The sequence below is a fragment of the Apodemus sylvaticus genome, chromosome 14 (assembly GCF_947179515.1).
Source record: "Apodemus sylvaticus chromosome 14, mApoSyl1.1, whole genome shotgun sequence".
NCBI lineage: Eukaryota > Metazoa > Chordata > Mammalia > Rodentia > Muridae > Apodemus > Apodemus sylvaticus.
In genome coordinates this window covers 43,978,641-44,005,242 of record NC_067485.1, presented here as the reverse complement: position 1 = coordinate 44,005,242, position 26,602 = coordinate 43,978,641, and the positions used below count along the sequence as shown (strand labels likewise).

The following is a 26,602-nucleotide window of genomic DNA, read 5'->3' as shown; positions in this document are numbered from 1 at the left end:
TTCTTCTGTTTTCCTCTTTCTGTCTGCATTCTGCATATTGTTATTTTAGTTTTTTTATGTTACCTTATAGTTTCTAAGTTATTCCACTCTGAATTCTCCCCATAATGTCTACTCCTTCTCTGAGGTCAAAATAATGTTCTTACTCTGAATGATTTTTCTTCCAATGCTATATACATTTACTTCTAAGTCTTGAGTTCGGTTCTGTCTAAAAAGATCTGTGTCCTGAATAAAAAAAATTATCCTCAATTCTGTTCTAAAGAGTTTTGTTCAGATCTGTTTAAAAAGTTCTTCTTAGCTCAGTTCTGTCTCTTCTCTTTGTCCTCAGCATTATATATCTTCCAGAATACATAATCACATGGTAAAAAGTTCATCACAAGTTTACACATAAATTAAAATTATTAATCAAGTAAGAAGTTCACAGCAGAGAATGTTTACATTCATGTCCATTAGGACTAATTATCTGGCTAAATACTCATCACCTGTGACAGCTCCACAGGTCCATGCAGAATTAAAAACCATAACTAAGTTATTAGTAAAGTTTTGTGTAGAGAAACCTAGTCAATATTTTATGTTCTATTATAGCATTATATAATAAATTATCAGTTTCGTTTTTATGACCTTTAGTTAATAGTTTAACAACCTTTTAGAATGTGCTCTAAGTAGTACAATCCCTGCCTATTATCTTAGAAACAATTAACTGGTGACACTTAGGGACTGGCAGAGTTCTCATTGCAGTTTTGATTATCAGAGAGAACTAATAGTAGTTCCACTATAAAAGAGTTTAATAAAAACTGATATAATTTTAGGAATTCTTATAGGAAAATCATTAACAACTAGTAACTCATTTTTTTTTCTATATAGCATCACTACAAGATAGAACATCTTTGTACTTCTACAGAGATATGCTCAACATTGTGGGCTAATACTTAGTGCTTGTTAAATATATTTAATGATACCAGGAAAAGCATATTAATACCAGGAATCTATTCTAAAATGAATTTCTTCTAGCCCTTGTCTCACAGAGCAAATCCACCATGGATTTTTTTTTTAATCCAAGGCAGAGTCATCTCAGTAAGTTCACCTGCTAATTATTGGCTTCTCCTGTGACTGCTCCTAACATCCAAACTTATGGAATAAAATGAAAGAGATGTTACTAGGAAATTCTGTAGCATTAAGTACATACATATTAAAATTTTGAGAGATTTCATATTAGCAACTTAACAGCATACCTGAAATATCAAAAAACCCCAACCAAAACAACAACAAAACTAAAAAACAAACAAAACACCTCAAAAACAAAAAGAAGAAATTAAAAGAAGAGCATCTCAATAATTATCCCCAGTCTTGGCTTCCAATTGTAGCTGTGTTAATGTCTGAGGAAAAAAACAGAGCTTGCCCTGTACTGGCAGCAGCACTTGCTAGATTGTCCCTGCATCTCAACTAGACAGTGGTGTGGGCACAGGTTAGATGGCCCCATTCCTCATCTGGGCAAAGAAAGACAGCTGGCCCTGGTGGCAGAGACACAGGAGAGCTAGCAGGTGAACAATCCAGGTTAAGATCCAGGGCTTTGAGTATGTCGACAACAATATCTACATTATCTATGAACCACAGGAGCATATTATGGCGTTGGCCATGCAGATCCAAAACTTTAGGATATCCATTACACAGGGCAATAGCAGTATTCCTGAGAGGAATCCCCATGCTAGTGTTTATAGTCTAGCAGAAGCCAGAGGCCTAGATCCAGACAAATAATCCTTGGAATGAATGATTGCAAATAAAACTGTCTGGGTAACACAGACCCAGAAAAATAAACATGATATGTATTCCTTATAAATTGATATTAACCTTTGATCTACAACTAGCTATACCCTGTAGATGTAGCAAGTCTAGGAAAATGGCATGGTCTAGGAAAGAAATATGGATCTCCTTGGGTTGGGCAAATTTAGGAGATTTTACAGGAGAAATGGCTCAGAGGTTAAGAGCACTAGATGTTCTCCCACATGACCTAAGTTCAATTCCCAAAAACCTGGTGGTGGCTTACAACCGTCTATAATAAAATCTACTCTCCTTTTTCTGGTGCAGGCATACAGGCCAGCAGAGCACTCCTTAAATAATAAATAAATCTTTAAAAAGGATAGATTATAAATGGACTGGTAGCTTGAGGAGACAGGAATAGAAGGAGGAGGTTGAGGGAGAGATGAGGTGGAAGAAGAGAGTATGTGAGAGAAAGATGAAATTGGGTAGTATTGGGTGGTATTTGGAAATCCAGAGCAGTGGTAACTTTCTGGGATCTAGGAAGGTAATCCTAATGAAGACTCCTAGTAATGGGGAATGCTAACTATGAACTGGCCATCTCTTGTAGCCAAGTGAAGTCTCCAGTGGTCAGACTAGACTGCACTTAGTTGAGTTGTGTGCCAGGGGTATCCCACAAAATTCACCCCAAAGCAAGCATTTGCTAAGAAATAGGGTAGACCTCTGAAAACTGATATGAGTGTTCCATTAGCAATGACAACACCCATACAATTCATTGAAAATGGAGACGCTAAGATGGTGTCCACTTGGAGCCTTCACTCTTTCCTCAAAACTGATGTGGGAAGAAGGTACTCTAGCAAGCTTCAGACACAGAAACATGGATGCTCACTCAACCACAAAACCTTTGACCTTAAATCTGCCTGAAAAAAATATGCCAGGACACTGATAACACAGAAGCTATGGGACTAGCCAACTAATGTCTGATTTTACTTAAAGTCATACTCTATGAGAAGAAACCGGACCTCAAAATGGGTTGCATGACCAAAAACCAGAGACTAGAGAGTGCACAAACCTAGGGTAAAAAACATTATTGGTCTTATAAAATATCAATAAAATGTCTCCTTATGATATTCTTCTATACTCATAGATCAGTGTGTTATCCAGTCTTCACCAGAAAAGCATCCTCTAGTAGCAGATAGGAACAGATATAAAGACCCACAGTCAGGTATTAGGTAAAAAGGAAGTCTATCTGGGAATTCGCCATCAAATCCTACACCTCAGAGCACAGGGGATCATGTGGAAGAGGAGGCAGAAATTGTAAGAAATTGTAACAGGATGGAGGACATCCAGACAATAGGGCCCTGGGAATCAACTAAGCAAGGAGCATATGAGCTCACAGAGACTGAAGCATCAAGCACAGGGCCTGAGTGAGCACACAGGAGGCTCTGGAGCTGTGGGAAGCTCAGGACACAGAACTTGGTTAGTTGTTCATTTCCTCACTCCACATCCTTCCTATTAAAATAATTAAACCCTAATTAAGCTGGAAATAACTTCTGAGCAAAACAAATGTCGTAACTGTGGGAGAGATGGAAGCTGCACTTCGGGGACTGGGGCCCTGAAGTGGCCTTCCTTTCTCCTGATACTGTGACATGAAACTTGAAGTCTGCAGTACCTGACAAGAGTCAAGAACCCCACAGATCCAGACAGTACAAATATGACCTGGCAAATGTCACCTTCCTAAAAGTGCTCCAGAGCCTGTGTGCACCACAGAAGTCCAGGTGAAGACATGGAGGTAAGACCTTAGATACCCTCAGCCACGCCATAGAGAGATTTACTAAAATTGAGCTCTCTCTCTCTCTCTCTCTCTCTCTCTCTCTCTCTCTCTCTCTCACTCTGCCTAAGCCAGAGAGGAGTTGAGATGCTCTGGGAGGCTTAAGTCCTCCACTTCCCCTCTCATCCTGACAAGGCTGGTCCTTGGCTACAGAAAGTGCAAAGGAGTGAGTTCATAGAGATATGGAGATAGGACAGAAATGCTGAGACCTTGCTATCCACCCTCAGGCTGGAGTAGGGCACAGCTCTGGGTGGACATTTGTCTAAGGTTACCTCCTTACCTGTTTTAAAGAAATCAGTAAGATATAGATTTATTTTTGACATCAAAAATTTGAGACAAGCATAATGATATACTCCTATAACATCAGCAGTAGAGAGACTGAGCCAAGATAATTTATTCAATGCTTGCCTGGTTTATACAGGGAGACTCTGTCTCAAAAATAACAATAAAAAATAAAAAAAAATTCTTAAATTTCAGCCTCCATGCTTGCCAGCCTTTTGATTTCAACAGTGCCATTAGTGTTTATAAAATTTGCATTTTTTGCTTTTCCTGTATTTCTACACTTTATATATTGACATGTGTTTTCTTTATAGTAACATTGAATTCCTAATTTAAAACTTTTCTTTCTGTAACCATCCCAATATTCTCAGGATTCTATCATATAATATTATGCATATTTATGTCAACTTCAGTTACTGTATACCTGTTGGGTATGTAGACATATAAGCCACTAGAGTAGCAGTTACCATTACCATATTCAGAAGTCCTGCTTTAAGGATCCAGGCTGTGAAGTGGTACATCCTGAAATACCTCATCTTAATTTTATCCCACTCCTAAGCAGCAAATAGAAATAAATTGTTTTTGTTTTTTTTGCTTCTTTTTAGTGAACCAGGATAGATGGATGTAACCTTTTCAAGATTTGGGGACTAGACGCAGACATGGTATCATCCATCTATCAAAACACAAGTCTATCCTGTCTCTGAAAATTTTCTAGCATTGCTGAAGATAATGTGGGAGATGAATCATCCCTGTCCCTCTGCTGAGAGGCCAATTCAGTAGAAGGAATCAGCTAGTCCCATATATGATTTAAAGTTAGAAAAGGGGAAGAGATGACTATATAAGAAGGGATGCCTAGGAAAGGAAGCATTAGATAAACAAAAAATTAGTATTTCCCATTAGGGTGAGTTGATTGCAGGGATTTTTGCAAATTCCAATCATTGAACATTCAGTTTTTATTTTAAATTTGTTAATGAATGCTAATGTGCTTGACACTAATGTCTGGAGCATTATTCATTGTATTTAGATATTTAGAATAGGATTTCCATTATGCAGTAAGGAAGCAGATGAAAGGCAATAACTGATTTTTAGAGTCATGAAGCCACCTGGAAACAAACCTGGGGGAAGAAAACCCAGGTTCACAAATAACAATTGTGAGCTCACCTAGACATAAACTTCTAAGTACTCCTGCAAGTTTAACAGAAAGAGAGCAGGGAATAGAGGTATTCCCTGTACTCAGAACACACAATTCTATGGAGATACTAAAGCATTTGGACTCCTCTTATTCTAGAAAAGTTCCCCAAATCTTACCATAAATTTCTAATGGTAAGATTTATGATAAGATATAATGATAATGGATCTCCTGAATATGAAGAATAACTTCAGAGGTCTAAGTTCTGGAGTCAGCTTGGGCTGATGTAGAACAAAGCAGCCTGCCTGACAAACAGGTTGGAAAAGAAACAGGAGGAGAAGCAGGCTGTAAAGCAAGCTGACATAACTGCTGCTCACAAGGCCCCACAGAGGCAAATGCCACCAGGACCTCTTAGATGGGAGGGTCCCTGCTCACATCTGTATACCCCAGCCCACTGTGCTGCATGCAGCCATATTGAGGACTCATAACTCATATACTCATTCACTCTTCTCATTGCAGTGTGTATCACCTTAGCAATCCCCTTCTTCCATCTGTATCATCATCCTTGATCCAGAGCTGCTCCACACCCTTTCGATGCCCTGAGTGACTCATTCATGTGGGTCATACATGCACTAAAGGCATCACTAAGGTGTGATCCACTGGAATCACAGCTCTCTACTCTTCACGATCCCAGAAGCACTCCAGAGCTCAGCTAGACGTTCGCCCTGCTTGTAACATGGTGGTTACAAGAATTTTTCAGGATAACTTATGATGATTCAGCTTTAACTTCTGGGCCATATCTGGATGGATTATTCAATAATTTACTTGACATTATTATTTTTTGATCTTAAACATTATATAGCAAACCATTGTATGGAGTGAAATCACAGAATGGTCAATATAAAAATGTTTAATAATCTTAACATGTAAAAATTGAAGTTATAAAGCTTTCAAACCAAATGCAATTCTAGAAATTGTACTACTTAAGATGCATGTAATTATACTTCTTACTCCTACTTAAGAAAGGAGTATTGATCAAAGGAAAGATGTGGAAGGTAAAGTTATTAACTCTGAGAGAAATTACAGGTGTTGGGCAGCAAGGTTCGTGTATGTGTATGATATGGGGCAGGCAGACACGTTCAGAATGAGCCTCAGATTTGGAAATTGGCTGAGGAAATATGAAGGAATAAAATGAGAACAAGAGGAAGAAATTTTGTTTAGGGAAACTTGGCGTTCAACTCAACTATAAGGAGACAAGGGTAACGCATAAATGCAGACAGATAGACAAACACACACACACACACACACACACACACACACTTGAACAAGCCTGTTTTGCTAGTGTACAGCTATAAAATTAAAATCTCTTTTTAAAAGTTTACATTTCAACCAGTTACCAAACACCTACATAGAGTCCACAGGAGGAGGGGCCGGAATTTCTGATTCCTCTTCAGCATGCATGCATCACTGCCTCTTGAACACCAGAAAATGCTATAATGCAAAATATGTTGTTCAGATCCATGCATATCATTAATACTGCTTTCATTAAAATATATTTCCATCCTATACACAAGAAAGAAATGGTTTTGAAGTTTATTAAGAAACTAATTTTTCTCTTTATCACTGTGCTTGGCATTCTGGGAAACTTGTCAGTTTCTCCTAATTATGTGTTCAGTTGGTGGAGAGGCCATGAGAAGAAACCTGTACACCTTATTCTCATCCACTTGGTTTGTACAAATATTCTAATTCTTCTAACAAAAGGATTGCCAAAGACTATTGTAGCATTTGGTTTGAGAAACTTCCTAGGTGACATAGGCTGTAAGATCATTGTTTACATGGAGAGGGTGGCAAGGGGCCTCTCCATCTGCACCAGCAGTCTCCTCACTGTGGTCCAGGCCATCATCATCAGCCCCAGAGGATCTCGATGGAGGAGGTTCAGGCCAAAGTCTACATGGCACATCCTTCCACTCTTCACATTCTTTTGGATAATCAATGGTTTAATATGTGTGAACCTAATACAGTCCACTACAAATACAAGACTGAATGTATCACAGCATAAAACTGGTGACAATTGTTATTTTATGTTACCAAATCAGAAAAAAAAATTGATTTTTCTTCCTCTCATGGTCCTGAGAGATGCAGTGTTTCAGGGTGCCACGGGAGGGGCCAGTGGCTACAGGATATTTCTTCTCCACAAGCACCACCAGCATGTCCTCTACCTTCAGAACTCCAAGCTTCTCTACAGAACTCCCCCTGAGCTGAGAGCTGCCCAGAGTGTCCTCCTTCTGATGCTCTGTTTTGTTTTCTTCTACTGGACAGACTGTGCCTTTTCTCTGTTTTTAAGTCTGTCTTCGAGGGACAATACCTTGATGGTAAATACTCGAGAACTTCTAACCCTTGGTTATGCAACTTTTAGCCCCCTTTTGTTGATTCACAGGGATGGGCTTCTGGTTGAATGTTGGCATTCTCAGATGGAGAAATTGAGAAAATGTCTCTCTCATTTATATGTTCAACAAGTGAGTAAAAGCTCTCAGTTCTGCAATATTGTGCGTAAGACAAAATCTCACTTAGCAGTTTAGGCATGTCTTTTTCTCAAACAATAATCTTGGTGACTGAAGCCTTACACTAAGTGTAATCTCAGCAAATTACAGTGATTTACAAAGTTCATTCTCCATTGGCTACTCTTTTTATGGAATATTATTTTTTAACATTTTGATTTTTGTATTAATCTACTGTATGAATAGTTTGCTTACATTTATGACTGTGTAGCATGCACATGCCTGAGGTCTATAGAGGCTTGAAGATACCATCAAATATCCTGTAATGAACTGGATTTGAAAGATGGCTCTGAAGCAATACGTATTTGCTATGAATTGAAACTAGGTCCCTTGTAAGTCCAGCCATGGCTCTTAGCACCTGAACCATCTGTCTAGCATTGAAAAAATCATTTTAACTGGATTTTATAAAATGTGCTTTGCTACCAGCATGATGGAAAGTATGCAGATGAAGTAATGAATTTTATCAAAATTCATACTGATATAATCATGCTACTCTAATTTTTTCTTATCCTTTACCTTACATTATGCTTGCTGAATGTTAACACCATGGGACTGTTTTAGGCTACTTCAAAATATATATATAAGTATTTGTAACTATCCATCCATGGATAATGTTTTACAAGAATGACATGTACTGTACATTCAGTCAAAAGGTTCTCAATTCACCAGTCATAGAACTTAAATGCCCTGAAACATGTCATCGGTGTTATGTATTTGGAGGTTATCCGTAGAAATACAGACTGCAGATATGGGATAAACTAGAAAACAAGCACGCAGTAAAGCTTCATTTTGTATCTGTCTGAAGTTGCTAAGTGGAGTTTAAAATGTGCATTTGTCTTTTTCAAAATGAATCAGTAAGTGTGTGTGAAGCAGAGCAAGGCTTGTTTGCAGATGCCCTTTGTTAATGTCTGAATGCTCTGCATGGTACAGTGCAGCTCTCTATCACCAAAGAGCAGCCAAAGGATCTTGCTCTACACTCAGTTCAATGAAGAATTCATTGTTTAATTTCTTGTATTGGATCCATTCATTGTTATTGAAATGGTTCTCATTATCTGATGGACAAATTATGAAAATATTGACATAACTATTGAACATGATATTGTAATATAGTTAGTTGTAGGGTTATGCCTTATGTTTTAAAAGTTATTTATCATATCAGACTAGAACCCTTATAAACATTGAGGGTTCCTCTTGGATGTACTTTCAATATGGTTAGGCATTTATTTTTGCATGCCTGTGAAATATATATACAAAACTTGTAAGGAAGTGATGTGTATCATATTATTCTATAGGTTTTTATATAGCTTGTTTTTTTCTGATATATTTCTTTCTATTTATGTGCATGCGTCTGTGTGATTTTATGCCACATTTGTACAGGTGCCCATACAGGTCTGAAGATAGTTTTAGACCCTAGAAACTAGACCTACAAGCTGCCCTGAGTCCTATGATGTGGGTGTGGGGTAATAAAGTAGAGTTTTCTGCCAGAGGAGCAGGTCTTTTACCATCCCTCCACCTCCTTGTCTTTTTTGTGTAAATGTGACTTGTCTATAGGTAATCTCCCCTGCTCATGTTTAGTCTCATAGCTCTTTTGTTAAAGCTCTTTTCTAAGTGTCTGACACAAAGGACCAGACAAATCAACACCTAAGTCAGTCTGTGTAATATCACTCAAAAGGAAATGATGTAAGAACATGGAGGAGAGGAGAAAGATGTGTTTAATCTGAGTGATGGAGAGGTTGTTCAACATTAAGAATAGACAGGAGCCTGGAGAGTTGACTCAGTGAGTAAAAGCACCTGCTGACACCCAGACAGCCTGATCTGTCACTGAAGAAGAAAACTGACTCCCACATGCTGTCCTCTGACCTCCACATACATGCTGAGATGCACACACACATGAACACATGCAGGGACATACAAAATAAACTTTAAATTTAGAAGTTAAAAAAAATGGTAGATAGGAAATGTATACTTTTTGATAGATCATGAAGAAGGATAGTCTAGATTCAGAGGGGTGCATAGAGTTGCTAGTTTATACTTCTCACTGAATGTTACAGAAGATTGGATAAAATAAGACAAAATCTTGAGAAAGAAAAACAACACCCTAAAATGCCACTAAGTTTCACAACTAATTTCCAGTTTCTCTGGAATCATCCCTCTCCATCTCCATGTTTTATGGTAACATTCTCAGGGACCCACTTGGGCTTGGGATTCAGCATCTAAAGATGTTAATAGAGCATTTAGGAAAGACTGAAGAGGATGTATGAGCCGGGTGAGTATTGTGTTTTGTGGTGGATCTATATTCTTCAAGAGGATAGTACAACCATAGCACTCAGTGAGTTATGCGTGAGCTGTTTTTAAAGCATTCCATGACAGGATGTATTCAAAGTAACTGATACACTAAAGCATCTCTCGGCACCTGGGGCTGATATAAGCAGACTAACAAACAGCACAGTACTGAAGTTTCAGAGGAATTATAGGAGACGCATGTGTGACCTGTGGGCCTCACTGAGCTATTAAGGATCATGGCTGGAATCAGATCAGGAATATCACATGTACCCTTGTCACATGACAAATACCAGTGTTACATTGCTCGCAAGAAGCTGAAAGTGATTCACAGATAAATTTGGTGAGCAGTCGAGAATGCTAAAGTGGAAGAGAGTAGACTTATATCCTCATGTAAAACTATTTGTGATTTGTGTGTAAAAAGGAAGCCAAATGAATGATTTATACTTTAGTCCTCTTTGTAACTCTAAACAGAATGGGAAGACAGAAAATGTGAAAAGTCAAACAAACCATGGGATAGATTTTGGGTTCTTGTTGTTTATAGTACAAAACATTACTTGCTGATAAAATAACTGTTTGGCTAACCTAAGTAATGAATGGTAGGTAGCCTTCTTGGGAGTAAAGAAGCAATGTCTAAGTTGAAAGTTGAGTTTGGTTGGGAAAAAGTTCTTAGTCAATAGTCAGTAAAATCACTTAGTATTGCGAGTGTGTGTGTGTGTGTGTGTGTGTGTGTGTGTGTGTATGTGTGTGTGTGTGTGTTGGGGATGGGATGCCATTAATATGATCCCATATATAAGAATATAGGGAACAAAAATTAATCACACCTTCAATTCAAGGCAAGGAGAAATGCTACCCACTATACTACCTAAATTAATTATGTGTTACTTATTGCCAAAAATCAATTCAGAGTTGGAGACATAAATTTCCTAGGGAAGCAAAACCATTTGGGCAAGTATTATACTTCTTTGAGGAGCTATAATATTTAAAAATATCAAGGTTAATATTTAAGGATAACTTTGAACAAGACGTAATATGGTGGTTTAATTTTTCTTTAAAATCTGGATCTCTACAAGTATGAAAGATACTTGCTTGTGTTTCTCATAGTTGTGTGTCCTAGTTGTGTGTCCTAGTCGTGGGGATAAAGATGATTTGAAATGACCTCAACTGGAGAATGATTTTATGTTTTGGACTTGTAGTTATTATGGAACATCATCTTATTTCTTCTCTTTTTTTTAAACATATACTCTTTATTGGCATTTCAAATGATGTCCCCTTTCCTGGTTCCCTCCCCCGAAAGTCCCATAAGCCCTCTCCCCTCCCCCTGTTCCCCAATCAACCCCCCACCACTTCCCTGTCTTGATATTCCCCTATACTGCTGTATCACACCTTTCCAGGACCAGGGACCTCTCTTCCCTTTGATGTCCAACAAGGCCATCCTCTGCTGCCTATGCTTCTGGAGCCATGGATAACACCATGCGTACTATCTGGTTGATGTCTTTGTCCCAGGGAGCTCTGGGAGTACTGGCTGGCTCATATTGTTGTTCCTCCTATGTCCTTTTGTTTCTTCTACTGTATTTTCATGACCTCTACTTATTTCAAAGCACTTACTGTGTGCAAAGGGCTATTCTAAACCAATGATCAAGTGATTAAGAACAATTCCAGGAATCATACTTTATCTGAAGGTTTCATACAAAGTGGAGATGAGCAGGAAGAGAAGCCAATTCACTACAGCTTAGTAAGTGCTTGGCATTGCTGTGTACCAATCATTAAAAAACAGGTAAGAATAAGCCCTGTATGACAACCCCAAACACATTTAAAACATTGATGTCTGGTCACAAAATAAATAAGAAAACACAGGGGAAATGTTACCTTGCAGTGATTGCCATTTTGGTTTAGAAACCCAGCTCCAATCAGGAGTGACAGTCCTGGGCCAGGTGCTCTGTAAATAGCTCAATAACAGTGTACCACAGTACGTGGTTCCTACATCAGTTCATTCATTAGCATATACACAGAAAATGCGGAATTTACTAGGTCACCTTGTACCTGCATCCCTGCCTTGCTTCCAGGCTTTAGGGCTCCATCCTCAAGATTGCTGTTCAAGCACATGGTATCTGATGGGTTTATAAAAATATAAAGAGAGAGGGGATATATTCTATGGAGGTATGATGAAGTGTGGGGAAGGGGGTGCCTCGGTGGGCCCATGATGAGGCATTCCCTACCCCCCTGAGGGATCCATCACACCACAAAGCACGAAGGTCTAGTATAGAAGAGTGTTTCTTCAGGAATGGGGAGGGGAGTCAAGATGGCAGTAAAGGTAGAGAGAGAGAGAGAGAGAGAGAGAGAGAGAGAGAGAGAGAGATCACATACGAGAGCAAGAGTGAGAGGGGAGAAGAGGGGAGGGGAGGGGAGGAGAGGAGAGGAGAGGAGAGGAGAGGAGAGGAGAGGAGAGGAGAGGAGAGGAGAGGAGAGGAGAGGAGAGGAGAGGAGAGGAGAGGAGAGGAGAGGAGAGGCCAGCCATGAGCACTTGGAGAGAGAAGATGGAGGGAAATGGGGAGGGAATGGGAGCAAGAAGGTAAGAACAAGAGCAAGAGAGAGAGAGAGGAGGGGGCAAACAGCCCATTTTATAGTAAGTCAGACATACCTGGATGTTGCCAAGTAATTGTGGGGCATATCTTAGACAAAATGGTAAACCCCATTTTGGTTTAAGTAAAAAGGAAAAAATAGAAAGAGACAATGGTGAAGCAGGAAATTGGATCATCGTGCTCTCTAGTATGGAGACATCAGTCCAGTCTTAGGAGAGTTGGCTGTTTGCTTGCTGTCCACGGTCTATGGAACTGTCTGTGGATAAATCAGAAGGAACAAGTTCAGTCAAAGTGTCTGTGTCCTGTCAACAAACCCTGAAACTACTAAGGACAACAAGAAGTGTATACCAAAAGGAGCATGCAATGGTTGTCTCCAGAGGGGCCCTGACAGAGACTTACAAATACAGAGGCAGATGCTAGTAACCAGCTATTCGACTGGACATGGGGTCCCCAATGGAGGAGCTGGAGGATGGTCCAGAGGAGCTGAAGGGGCTTACAGCCCCATGGGAAGAACAATGATTTCAGCCACCCAGATGCCCCAAGACTCCCAGGGACTGAACCATCAACCAAGGGGCACACATGGTTCCAGCCAAAAATGTGGCAGAGGAAGGCCTAGTTGGGCATCAGTGGGAGGAATGGTCCTTAGTCAGGTAAAGGCTCAACAGAGGCCCCAACAAAGGGAATCCAAGGTGGGGAGGTGGGAGTGTGCTGGGTAGAGGGGCCTGTATGTGGAGGCAGGGGGAGGGAGGAGGGGTTGAGGGACTTTGCAGAGGGTGGAATTGGGAAAGGTTTTACCATGACAATGTAAATGAAGATGATATTCAATTAAAAAAGTGAAAAATAAAAAAAATAAAAAATAAAATACTTTATCATATATAACTTGTAACAATAAGGAGGAATGCATAATGAATAGTCTAAAAGCATGTGGTCTGTAACAGAATGATCAAATTTGAAAGGCAGCTTTTCAATTGACTGCAAGCAAATAACACTAAAACAATGTCTAAACTACTAAGTATAATAAAATTTTAAAATAAAAATTTTAGCATTCTGAAAATAATAAAAGGGGGGCTCTTACACTAGTATATATGTGAATGTTTTAAATTCTAACTGTCTTTATATTTAGTACTAGATGACAAACATTGGCCATGGATTCAAAGGTTCTGTTCAAAATACCCTTCACTGTCAATATGCCAAATCATTTAGCAGCTCAGTTTCTTTAACTATGTATTAAGTATTGGCCTGTATTCCCTATATTTCAGATATGTATTAAGTATTCAATAACACTGGTGTATTTGGAAAAAAAAAGAAGTGTCTGTGTCTGTGAGAGGAGATTGGACCATCTGGAGGTTGATTCTCAGGAGCTATCGTAGATGTAGTAAGCATCTGGACTTGACAAGATGCTGAAACACACACACACACACACACACACACACACACACACACACACACACATTATAGGTAGGGAATAAGAGTAGGAGAGTTTGGGAGGAAGAATATTTTTTTCTTAAAAATTTTTCCTTAGATGTATGTTTGAAACCCAGAGGAATCCCACCCTCTGGAATAGGAAGTAAGTAGAAACTCTAGGTAGATGTACTTATTTGTGTGGCTCTATTTTGTCCATGAGAGGAATGTTTCATTAGCATTAGGGAAATTTATAAGAACTTAAATAATGTTAGCACAGTGGCATAGCAGTAAGAGGAAATATGAAGTATTTAATTGACAGACACTGGGTTTAGGTAAGGAAGTATGAGATTACATGTGTGAAAGCTCACATCTGACCTAGTTGCTAGAAACTGAGTTTAGGTAAGGCATTAGCTCTGTTTCCTAGTTGTCAAGCTACAGTTACCTTAGCTATCAATGTAGTCAGAAATCTGGGGAAAAATAAACTATAATCTAACAGTCATATATTAATTAAAAAATTACAGAGCCCCCTAGCCAAAAGTTTCCTGTGGTCTCGGTGGTCTTCACGGCAACTTGAGTTGAGTCAGTCTGGCTTTCAAGCCCAGAAGATGGAGGACTTTTTTCCCCTGTGAAATGGATACATGTGACATGAGAAATGACTTACCTTGCTTTAGATAAGGCATTTGACTATTAGAATATTGAGTTTTGTCCACTGTGTACATGGAGAGAGAGGGAGGAGGGGAATGGGGAGGGAGCTGGAGCAAGAAGGCAAGAGAAAGTGAGCTAGAGAGAGAGGAGGGGGCAAGAAGCCCCTTTTACAGTGAGTCAGGCATACCTGGCTGTTGGCAGTGGAGCTTAGATGAAATGCCAACAGTATCACATGAAGACAGAGAAAAGGAGCTAAAGGAATGGAGGTTAAGTATTTGCTGAATGCCATATACTGCAGCTTATTCATGTTATAGGATATTGGGTCTCTAAGAGCTCCACAGCCTCTAGACCCAGAGGACACAAAGAGTCCAAAACACACTAACCACAACTCTTCCAGTCATGATTTACTACAGACTTTTCAGGGAGACTCCTGTCTTTGCTCTGTGTGCAGTGCCCTGGTGGCCAAGAGTTAGCAAAGGGCTGTTCACCAAAGCTATCCCACAGCTCACTGCCCATTGAAGGAGTACCAAACAGCATATGGCAGTTGAGACAAAACAGGAATACAAAATAGCTCCCTGGTCAAAAGTTGAAACTCTCACAAAACAGACAAACAAACAAAAAAACCCTGAATCATCCCTTGATGAGAGTTTTCAAGATATGAATGTGTATTTGAAACATTTTAACAATGTCCAGCTCTGTTAAAGGCATCCTTATAGAGAAGAGCCATTGTTGCAGAGACCTCAAGTGTGTTCACAGAGTATCTAGTCTTTATGGAAAGACTAAGTGGGGGACAAGAATTAGGAATCAGTGCCTCAACTGACATTTCTATCCAGAATGTTTATTGCCTGTAATTTTCTCTGACATTTTTTAAATAAAAGATATATATAATTAACTTTATATGTATATAGTCTTGATATAAACTATGAAATCCCACAGATAAGCTATGTCTGAGAGGAATTAATGAGACTTCCACCACAAAATGATACATCTCTATACATGGTGTGGAGAACATGAACAGGTTAAATATGAGCATGAGATAAATGAAATGTTATGAAACAAATTCACAGAAATAATTCTTGTGGAAATTTGGGGTTTGATTCATTCATGCTGGCTATCGATATGGATGGGAAAGATAATGATCCTTGCTACTAGAGCTGGAGAAATTGTTTAGCAATTAAAAACACTTGATAATCTGGCAAAACTCATATTGGGTTCCTAGCACCCACTGTTTCACAACCACTTGTAACTCTAGTTTTAGAGGATCCTACTCTTTCTTACAACTTCCATCACCCATATGGTGCATATTATATATTAATTATATATGAATATATATAACCACTTATAAAAGTGTTAAAAAACCCTAACTCTTTGGTCTGGGGAGATGAAAATCCAGGCTTAAGTAAGAGTAACTTGGAAACCAACCCACATATAAAACTTTGACCTACAATGTACTGCCTAGAAAATATGCCAGGGCAATGGTGGCTGGAACTTATGGGAATAGGCAAAATGTTTCTGTTTTTTTTATTAAAGCCAGACTTTTTTTTCACTACATTTACTAAAATCCATAGACCTAGGGTAACATGATATAATATTTGTCATTAATTTGCTTACTAATTGATTGAAATTGCCAGATTCTAAGCATGCTAGGAAACTAGTGAGGACAATGTGGGACAGTTCTAACCCTATTAGATCTTAAGTAATCACCATGAAAAGCTCTGCCAAACAGGCTCTCTCAAATGATGCATCACAGCTCTGCAGAGTATGCTCCAAGATAGGGCCTCATGGGCACACGGATGATTAGGCATCTCACTAATTGTTAACTAAATTGTTAACTAAACCTCCCCCCCACTCACAATATGTCACTCACAATGACTGACAGTGAGCATCTGGTATTTGCTAAGCAACTTTACACACAATTCCAGTAATCCAGGTCTCCATTTTTCCTGCTGGGTTGTGGATTGGAGGACCTGGTAGTGAAGGTGCATAGGAAATCATCTTGATGAAAGCTAAGGAGCATGGCCTTGCCAATTGGAAGTACATTAAAGGTGTTGAGAACTCACAGAATCAGGCCCAGGAGGACAGGGATGGTCCAAAAGTGCCATGACACAGTCTTCTTCAGGATCCCTGTGATGCAGGCTTCCCCTGGAGTCTTCCATCAGTGTAGCGGGCACATTGCACTTGACAAAGCTGTCCATCCACTCACTACAGTTCCTATCGAAAGAGAAATAGAAACATCTGAACAGCTCTTGAGGGAACTCTCTGCAACTGAGTCACAAACAAACACCTGGCAGGAGGGAAGCACAGTCCAGGAGATAAAACTCTCCAGAGCAAAGCATGACAAAGGCCAGGATGTAGGTCTCTGAAATATTGCTCTTTGCTAAGGGAATCTAGATTTTTAATAAGGTCTAACTAGGTTAAAGACCACCTTCAGCATATTACCAAGTAGATAAATGGCTAGGTTGTTTCTCCAAAGTTTTTTTTACTGACAGAAAGTTGTATCTGCCTTTCTTCTGAGTGGACAGCATGAAGCAGAATGGGCAATCTGTCCCTTACCTAGCATTTCTATCAAGGTCTGTATATCATCTCTATTTTCTCATGCATGTTTAGAAGTAAAAGTGATACATACCTAACCTTCAAAACTGTACTTTTAATGCAGTGTGTAATGGTTCTTACAGAAAATAAAAATTACAAATCCATTTACTCCAAAGTTATCATTTAATATGTATAGTGAGAGTATTTGGAGATCTTTAGTGAATTACCAGATTACACTACAATAGAAAGAGTTTCCCCTTGCTGTGCTTTAGATCTTGTTAAATAAAGAATGAATAACACCTTCCAGTCTGGGCTGGTTTACCTTGGGAGCAAACTCCCCAGCCAGCCCCACAGCAACAGGAGAAACTTCCATTGCCAGGCACTCTAACACATTCAGGATCCCAGGATCCCAGTAGCTTGGTCACACCAAGATTCCAGGGCATCAGAGGCAGACTTCCAGGAGTTCTGACACATTCAGGATCTCAGGATCACAGGATCTGGGAATCACAGGACCACAGAGACAACTAGACTCTGAGGAGTTCTGAAACAACCAGAATCACAGGAAGGACAGGGTACAGTCACATATAGCGAGAGCAGGTAGCATTAGAGATAATTAGATAGTGGGAGGCAAGCATAAGAACATAAACAACAGAAACCAAGGTAATGTGGCATCATCAGAACCCAATCCTCCCACCATAGCAAGTCCTGCATAAACCATCACACCGGAAAAGCAAGATTCTCATGATGAGAATAGAGGACTTTAAGAAAGACATAAATAACTCCCTTAAAGAAATATAGGAAAACACAGGTAAACCCGTAGAAGCCCTTAAAGAGAAAACATGAAAATGCCTTAAAGAATTACAGGAAAACACAAACAAGCAAAGGAAATGAACAAAACCATCCAAGATCTAAAAAAGAAATTCTTCCATCTCATAATAATCAAAACACCAAATACACTAAACAAATAAAGAATATTAAAAGCAGTAAGGGAAAAGTCAAGTAACATATAAAGGCAGACTTATGAGAATTACACCAGAAACTATGAAAGCTAGAAGATCCTAGGCAGATGTCATACAGACCCTAAAAGAACACCACTGCCAACCTAGGCTACTACACCTATCAAAACTCTCATTTACCATTGATGGAGAAAATAAGATATTCTGTGACAAAACTAAATTTACACAATAACTTTCTACAGACCCTGCTCTACAAGGGATAATAGATGGAAAATAACAACACAAGGAGGGAACTACACCCCAGAAAAAGCAAGAAGGTAATCTTTCAACAAACCCAAAAGAAGATAACCACACAAACATAATTCCACCTCTAACAACAAAAATAACAGGAAGTAACAATCACTTTTCTTTAATATCTCTTAACATCAATGGACTCAATTCCTTTTAAAAAGACATAGATTAACAGACTGGATACACAAACAAGACCCAGCATTTTGCTATATACAGGAAACGCACCACAGTGTCAAAGACAGACACTACCTCAGAGTAAAATGTTGGAAAACTATTTTCTAAGCAAATGGTTCCAAGAAACAAGCTTGAGTAGCCATTCTAATATCGAATAAAATCGACTTTCAACCATAAGGTGTCAAAAAAAGACAAGGAAGGATACGTCATACTGGTAAAAGGAAATATCTACAAATATGAACTCTCAATTCTGAATACCTATACTCCAAATGTAAGGGCACCCTCATTCATAAAAGAAACTTTACTAAAGCTCAAAGCACACATCACACCCACTTCAATACCCCACTCTGAGCAATGGACAGATCATGGAAACAGAAACTGAAAAGAGACACAGTGAAACTAACAGAAATAATGAACCAAATGGATCTAAAATATATTTATAGAATGGTTACTCCAGCTCATTTCCTGAAGCCATTCACATGGAAAATTGTTTTCCAGCCTTTTACTCTAAGGTATTATTTGTCTTTGACACTGAGGTGTGTTTCTTATATGCAGCAAAATGCTGGGTACTGTTTACATATCCAGTCTGTTAGTTTATTAGTCTATGCCTTTTTATTGGGGAATTGAGTCCATTGATATTAAGAGATATTAAGGAATAGTGATTGTTGCTTCCTGTTAACTTTTTATTATTTTAATGTTTGGTGGTTATCTTCTTTTGGATTTTTTGAAAAAAGATTACTTTCTTGTTTTTTTCTGGGGTGTAGTTGGCCTCCTTATATTGGTATTTTCCATATATTATCCTTTGTAGGGCAGGATTTGTGGAAAGATTTTGTGCAAATTTGGTTTAATCATGGGATGTCTAGTTTCTCCATCTATGTTCATTGAGAGTTTTGCTGGGTATAGTAGCCTAGGCTACAATTTGTGTTCTCTTAGGATCTGTATGGGATCTGCCCAGGATATTTTAGCTTTCATAGTTTCTGGTGAGAAGTCTGGTGTAATTCTGACAGGTCTGCCTTTATGTGTTACAAGAAACCCACTTCAGTGACAAAGAAAGACACTACCCCAGAGTCAAAGGTTGGAAAACAATTTTCCAAGCAAATGGTTCCAGGAAACAAGCTGTAGTAGCCATTCTAATATCGGATAAAATTGACTTTCAACCAAAAGTATTCCAAAAAAAAAAAAAAAAAAAAAAGACAGGGAAGGACACTTTATACTCATCAAAGGAAAAATATATCAAGAAGAACTATCAACTTCAAAAATTTATGCTCCAAATGCAAGGACACTATCATTTGTAAAAGAAACTTTACTAAAGCTCAAAGCACACATTGCACCTCACACAATAATTGTGGGTGACTTCAACACCCCACTCTCCTCAATGGACAGATCATGGAAGCACAACTTAAACAGAGACACAGTAAAACTGACAGAAATTTTGGACCAAATGGATTTAACAGATATTTATAGAACATTTCATCCTAAATCAAAAGAATAAATCTTGTTGATTTTTTTTTTTTTTTGATTTTTGGTTTTTTTGAGACAGGGTTTCTCTGTGTAGCCCTGGCTGTCCTGGAACTCACTCTGTAGACCAGGCTGACCTCAAACTCAGACATCTGCCTGCCAGAGTGCTGGGATTACAGGCATGTGCCACCACTGCCCTGCTAGGAATAAATCTTCTTCTCAGCACCTCATGGTACCTTCTCCAAAATTGACCATATAATTGATCACAAAACAGACCTCAACAGGTGTAAGATTGAACTAATCTGATGCCTCCTATCAGATCAGTATGGAATAATGGTGATCTTCAATAGCAACAAAAACAACAAAAAGCCCACATACACATGGAGGCTGAACAATGCTCTACTCAATGATAACATGGTCAAGGAAGAAATAATGAAAGAAGTCAAAGACTTTTTAGAATTTAATGAAAATTAAGGCACAACGTACCCAAATTTATGGGACACAATGAAAGCAGTGCCAAGAGGAAAACTCATAGCTCTTGAGTGCCTCCAAAAAGAAGCTGGAAAGAGCATACATTAGCAGCTTAACAGCACACCTGAAAGCTCTAGCACAGAAAGAAGCTAATACACTCAAGAAGAGTAGATACAAAGAATCAACAAAACCAGGAGTTGGTTCTTTGAGAAAATCAACAAGATGGATAAACCTCTAGCCAGACTAAGCAAACGGCACATAGACAGTACCCAAGTTAACAAAATCAGATATGAAAAGGGAGATTTATGATAATAGAAACTGTGGAAATTCAAAAAATCATTGGATTCTACCACAAAAGGCTATACTCAACACAACTAGAAAAATCTGGATGAAATGGACAATTTTCTGTACAGATACCAAATACTAAAGTTATGTCATGATCAGATAGACCATCTAAACAGTCCCAAAACCCCTAAAGAAATAGAAGCAGTCACTGAAAGTCTCCCAACTAGGAAGAGGGCTTATGGGACTTATGGAGGAGGGGAACCAGGAAAAGGAAAATCATTTGGAATGTAAACAAGGAATATGGAAAATAATAACAATAATGATAAAAAAGAAAGTAAAAAAAAAAACAAAAACAAAAACAAAAAAAAAAACAGGACCGGATGGTTTTAGTGCAGAATTCTATAGACCTTCAAAGAAGACCTAGGACTGATATTTTTCAAACAAATCCACAAAATAGAAGCAGAACGAGCATTACCCAACTCATTCTATGAAGTCTAAATTACACTGGTACCAAAACCACAAAAGATCCAACAAAGAAAGAGAATTTCAGGTCAATTTCCCTTATGAATATCAATGCAAAATACTCAATAAAATTTTTGCCAACCAAATCCAAGAACACATCAAACCCATCATTCACCATGATCAAGTAGGCTTCATTCTAGGGATGAAGGGATGATTCAATATATGGAAATCCATCAAGGAAATTCACTACATAAACAAACTCAAAGAATAAAAACCACATGGTCATTTCATTAGATACTTGTCCCTTCCCCCACAGCAGTGAGCTGGACTTCTCAGCCCATTCAAGCTGTGACATTCCTGGCTGGCAGCCCCCACCCTTCCGCTGTTGTTACCCAGCCCATTCAAGCTGCAACTTTCCTGGCTGGCAGCCTCCACCCTTCCACTGGTGTTATCTCAGGCCCTTGTTCCACTGAGAACAATACAGCTGCTTTCACCTTGACAACCAAGGCTGCCTCAGGGCAGTCTCACCTGGAGACCAGCAGAGACCTGAGAGACTTGAAGCAGGCAACCAGCTGAGAAGAGGAACCAAGGAATTCATGGCCTTCTCCTTGTTGGGGGGGGAGGGGGGCAGGGTTGTTTTCTAAAGACTACATATATATTGGCTAAATAATAGTAAAAATCAGTCTCGATCGGCAAAATGTCATCCTGACTCATTTCTCTTTCATCCCCTTCCCATTTATGCCCAGAATTCTCTTCCAGGTCTCCAGTTCACATGTGGCTGCGGGTGGCTACAGATGCTGAAAAAGCATTTGACAAAATTCAGCATCCTTTCATGTTAAAAGTCTTGGAAAGATCAGGAATTCAAGGCTCATACCTAAACATAGTAAAAGCAATATACATCAAACCAGTAGCCAACATCAAACTAAATGTAGAGAAACTTGAAAGACTCCCACTAAAACCAAGGACTAGACAAGGCTGCCCCCTCTCTCCATATTCATTCAATATAGTACTTGAAATTCTAGTTAGAGCAATTAGACAACAAAAGGAGGTCAAACTGCTCCAAATTGGAAAGAAAGAAGTCAAACTATCACTATTTGCAGATGATATATTATGCTTAAGTGAGCCAAAAGACTCCACCAGAGAACTCCTGCAGCTGATAAACAACTTCAACAATGTTGTCCGATATAAAAGTAACTTAAACAAATCAGTAGCCTTCCTATACTCAAAGGATAAATAGGCTAAGAAAGGAATTAGGGGAACAACACTGTTCACAATAGTCACAAATAATATTACATACCTTGGTGTGACTCTAAACAAGCAAGTGAAATATCTGTATGACAAGAACTTCAGGTCTCTGAAGAAAGAAATCAAAGAATATCTCAGAAGATGGAAAGATCTGTCATACTCATGAATTGGCAGGATTAATATAGTAAAAATGGCAATCTTACCAAAAGTCATCTTTTGGTAAGATTCAATGCAATCTGTTTGCATTGCAATCTCCATCTACTGATTCAATGCAATCCCCATCAAAATTCCAACTCAATTCTTCAAAGAGTTGGAAAAAGCAATTCTCAAATTTATCTGAAATAACAAATAACCCTGGATAGCTAAAACTATTCTCAACAGTAAAAGAACTTCTGGTACAATCAGTGTCCTGGACCTCAAGCTGTACTACAGAGCAATAGTGTTAAAAACTGCATGGTATTGGTACAGTGACAGGCAGGTAAATCAATGGAATAGAATTGAAGACCCAGAAATGAACCCACACACCTATGGTCACTTGATCTTTGATAAAGGAGCTAAAACCATCCAGTGAAAAAAAGATGGCCTTTTCAACAAATATTGCTGGTTCAACTGGTGGTCAGCAATCAGAAGAATGCAAATTCATCCATTCTTATCTCCCTGTACTAAGCTTAACTCCAAGTGGATCAAGGACCTTGACATAAAACCAGACACACTGAAACTAATAGAAAAGAAACTGGGGAAGAGTATTGAGCACATGGGCACAGGGAAAAATTTCCTGAACAGAATACTAATAGCTTATGCTCTAAGATCAAGACTTGACAAACAGGACCTCATAAAATTACAAAGTTCTATAAGGCAAAAAAACATTGTCAATAGGACAAAATGGCAACCCACAAATTGGGAAAAGATCTTTACCAACCTTACATCCAACAGAGGGCTAATGTACAATATATACAAAGAACTCAAGAAGTTAGATTCCAGAGAACCAAATAACCCTATTGAAAAATGAGCTATAGAGCTAAACAAAGAATTTCTACCTGAGGAATATTGAATGCCTGAGGAGCACATAAATGTTCAGTGTTCTTAGTTATCAGGGAAATGTAAATTCAACCAACCCTGAGATTTTACTTCATACCAGTCAGAATGGCTAAGATAAAAAATTCAGGAGACAGGAGGTGGTAGCAAAGATGTAGAGAAAGAGGACCACTCCTCCACAGCTGGTGTGATTGTAAGCTGGTACAACCACTCTGGAAATAGGTCTGGTGGTTCCTCAGAAAACTGATCATAATACTACTGGAGGAGCATGTTATACCATTCCTGGCATGTACCCAGAGGATTCTCCAGCATGTAATAAGGACACATGCTCTACTATGTTCATTGCAGCCCTATTTATAATAGCCAGAAGGTAGAAAGAACCCAGATGTTCCTCAACGGAAGAATGGATACAGAAAATGTGGTATATTTACCCAAAGGAATACTACTCAGGTATTAAAAACAATGAATTCATTAAATTCTTAGACAAATGGATGGAATTAGAAAATATCATCCTGATGAGGTAAACCAGTCACAAAAAACAAACAAACAAACAAACAAACAAACAAACAAACAAAAAAACCACAAATGGTATTCAGTCACTGGTAAGTGGATATTAGCTCAGAAGCTTGGAATTCCCAAAACACAATTCACATATCAAATGATGCTCAAGAAGAAGGAAGAGAGAAAAAAGAGAGAAAAAAAGAAGAAGGAAGGAAGATGTATGGATACTCTGATCCATTTTAGAAGGGGGAACAAAATTCCCACAGAAGGAGATACAAAGACAAGGTGTGGAGCAGACTCTGAGGGAAGGATGATCCAGAGACTACCCTGCCTAATGATCCATCCCATATACAGTTACAAAACCCAGACACTATTATTGATTCCCAAAAGTATTTGCTGACTAGAACCAGGTATAGCTGTCACCTGAGAGGCTCTTCTAGTGCATGTAAAATACAGAAGAAGGGCACTCTCAGCCAGCCATTGAACTGAGCACAGGGTCCCCAGTGGGGGAGCTAGAGTAAGGATCCAAGCAACTGAGGGGTTTGCAGTGCCATAGGAAGAACAACAATATGAACTACCCAGTACTCCCAGAGCTCCCAGGGGCAAAAACCATCAACCAGAGAGTGCAAATGGAGTTACCCATGGTTCCAAACACATAGGTAGTAGAGGATGGCCTTGTTGGACATCAAAGGAAAGAGAGGCCCTTGGTTCTGGAAAGGCTCCATTCAGCAGTGGGGGGAATGTTGGGACAGAGAAGCCAGAGGGTGATTGGGGAACAGGGGCAGGGGAGATGGGATATAAGACTTTTGTTGGGGGTGTGACCAGGAAAAGAGACAACATTTGAAATATAAATGAAGAATATATCCAATAACAAAGGTTTAAAAAAGATATTTATAGAACATTTCATCCTAAAGTAAAAAATATATCTTCTCAGCACCTCATGGTACCTTCTCCAAAATTGGCCATATTAGTGGTCACAAAACAGGCTTCAAAAGATACAAGAAGACTGAAATAATCCCATGCACCCTATCAGATCACCACGGTATAAGGCTGGTCCTAAATTCAAACAAAACAATGGAAAACACACATACATGGGGAAGCTGAACAACACTCTACTCAATGATAGCTTGGTCAAGGTAGAAATAAAGAAAGATATTAAAGACTTTATAGAATTTAAAGAGAATGAAGACATAGCATACCAAAACTTAATGAACACAATGAAAGCAGTAGTAAGAGAAAAACTCATAGCTCTAAGTGCCTTCAAAAATAAACTGGAGAGAGCTTACACTATCAGTTTGACAGCACACCTGAAAGCACTAGAACAAAAAGAAGAGGAGTACATGACAGAAAATAATCAAACTCAAGGCTGAAATCAACCAAATAGAAACAAAATGAACTATACAAAGAATCAACAAAACCAGAAGCTGAATCTTTGAGTAAAATCAAGTAGATTGAGAAATCTTTAGCCAAACTAACCAGAGGGACAGAGACAATACACAAATTAATAAAATCAGAAATGAAAAGGGAAACATAACAATGGTAACTGTGGAAATTCAAAAAATCATCACATCCTCCTCCAAAACATTGTACTCAACAAAATTGGAAAATCTGTATGAAATGGATAATTTTCTAAACACATACCAGGTGCCAAAGTTAAAACAGGATCAGATAAAACATCTAAACTACTCCATAACCCATGAAGAAATAGAAGCCATCCTTAATAGTCTCCCACTCCCCCCCAAAAAAGGCCCAGGACCAGATGGGTTTAGTGCAGAATTCTATCAGACCTTCAAAAAAAGACCTAATACCAATACTCTTCAATCTATTCCACAAAATAGAAACATATGGAACACTACCCAATTCTTTCTATGAATCCAAAATTATTTTTATACCTAACAAAGACCAAACAAATTACTAGAGCTTCAGAACACTTTCTCTTATGAAAATTGATGCAAAAATACTCAATAAAATTCTTGCCAACATAGTGCAAGAACATATCAAAATGATCATTCACCATGATCAAGTCGGCTTCATCCCAGGGTTGCAGGGATGGTTCAATATAGGGAAACCCATCAAGGTAACCCACTATATAAACAAACTCAAAGGAAAAATCCACATGATCATCTCATTAGATGCTAAAAAGAAAAAAAAAAAAAAGCATTTGACAATATTCAGCATCCCTTTATGATAAAAGTCTTGGAAAGATCAGGAATTCAAGGACCATACCAAAACATAGTAAAATCAATATACAACAAACCAGTAGCCATTATCAAACTAAATGGAGAGAAACTTGAAGTAATCCCACTAAAATGAGGGACTAGACAAAGCTGCCCACTTTCTTCTCATCTACGCAATATAGAACTTGAAGTTCTAGCTAGAGCAATTAGACAACAAAAGGAGGTCAAAGTGATACAAATTGGAAAGGAAGAAGTTAAAATATCACTATTTGCAAACAATATGATAATATACTTAAGTGACCCCAAAAAATCCACTAAAGAACTTCTAAACCAGATAAACAACTTTAGCAAAGTGGCTGGATATAACATTAACTCAAACAAATCAGTTGCCTTCCTCTACTCAAAGGGAAAACAGGGTGAGAAAGAAATTAGGGAAACAACACATACTGTGACCATCACAATAGTCACCTTGGTGTGACTTTAACCAAGTGATTGAAAGATCTGTATGAAAAGAACTTCGAATCTCTGAAGAAAGAAATTGAAGATCTCAGAAGA

At 38.6% G+C, this 26,602-nt stretch overlaps 1 pseudogene; it reads left to right on the top strand.

Moving 5' to 3' along the window:
- The first annotated feature begins 6,463 nt into the window (after positions 1-6,463).
- The window catches only part of LOC127664444 (vomeronasal type-1 receptor 4-like), a 28,742-nt pseudogene continuing 8,603 nt past the window's right edge, over positions 6,464-26,602 (top strand).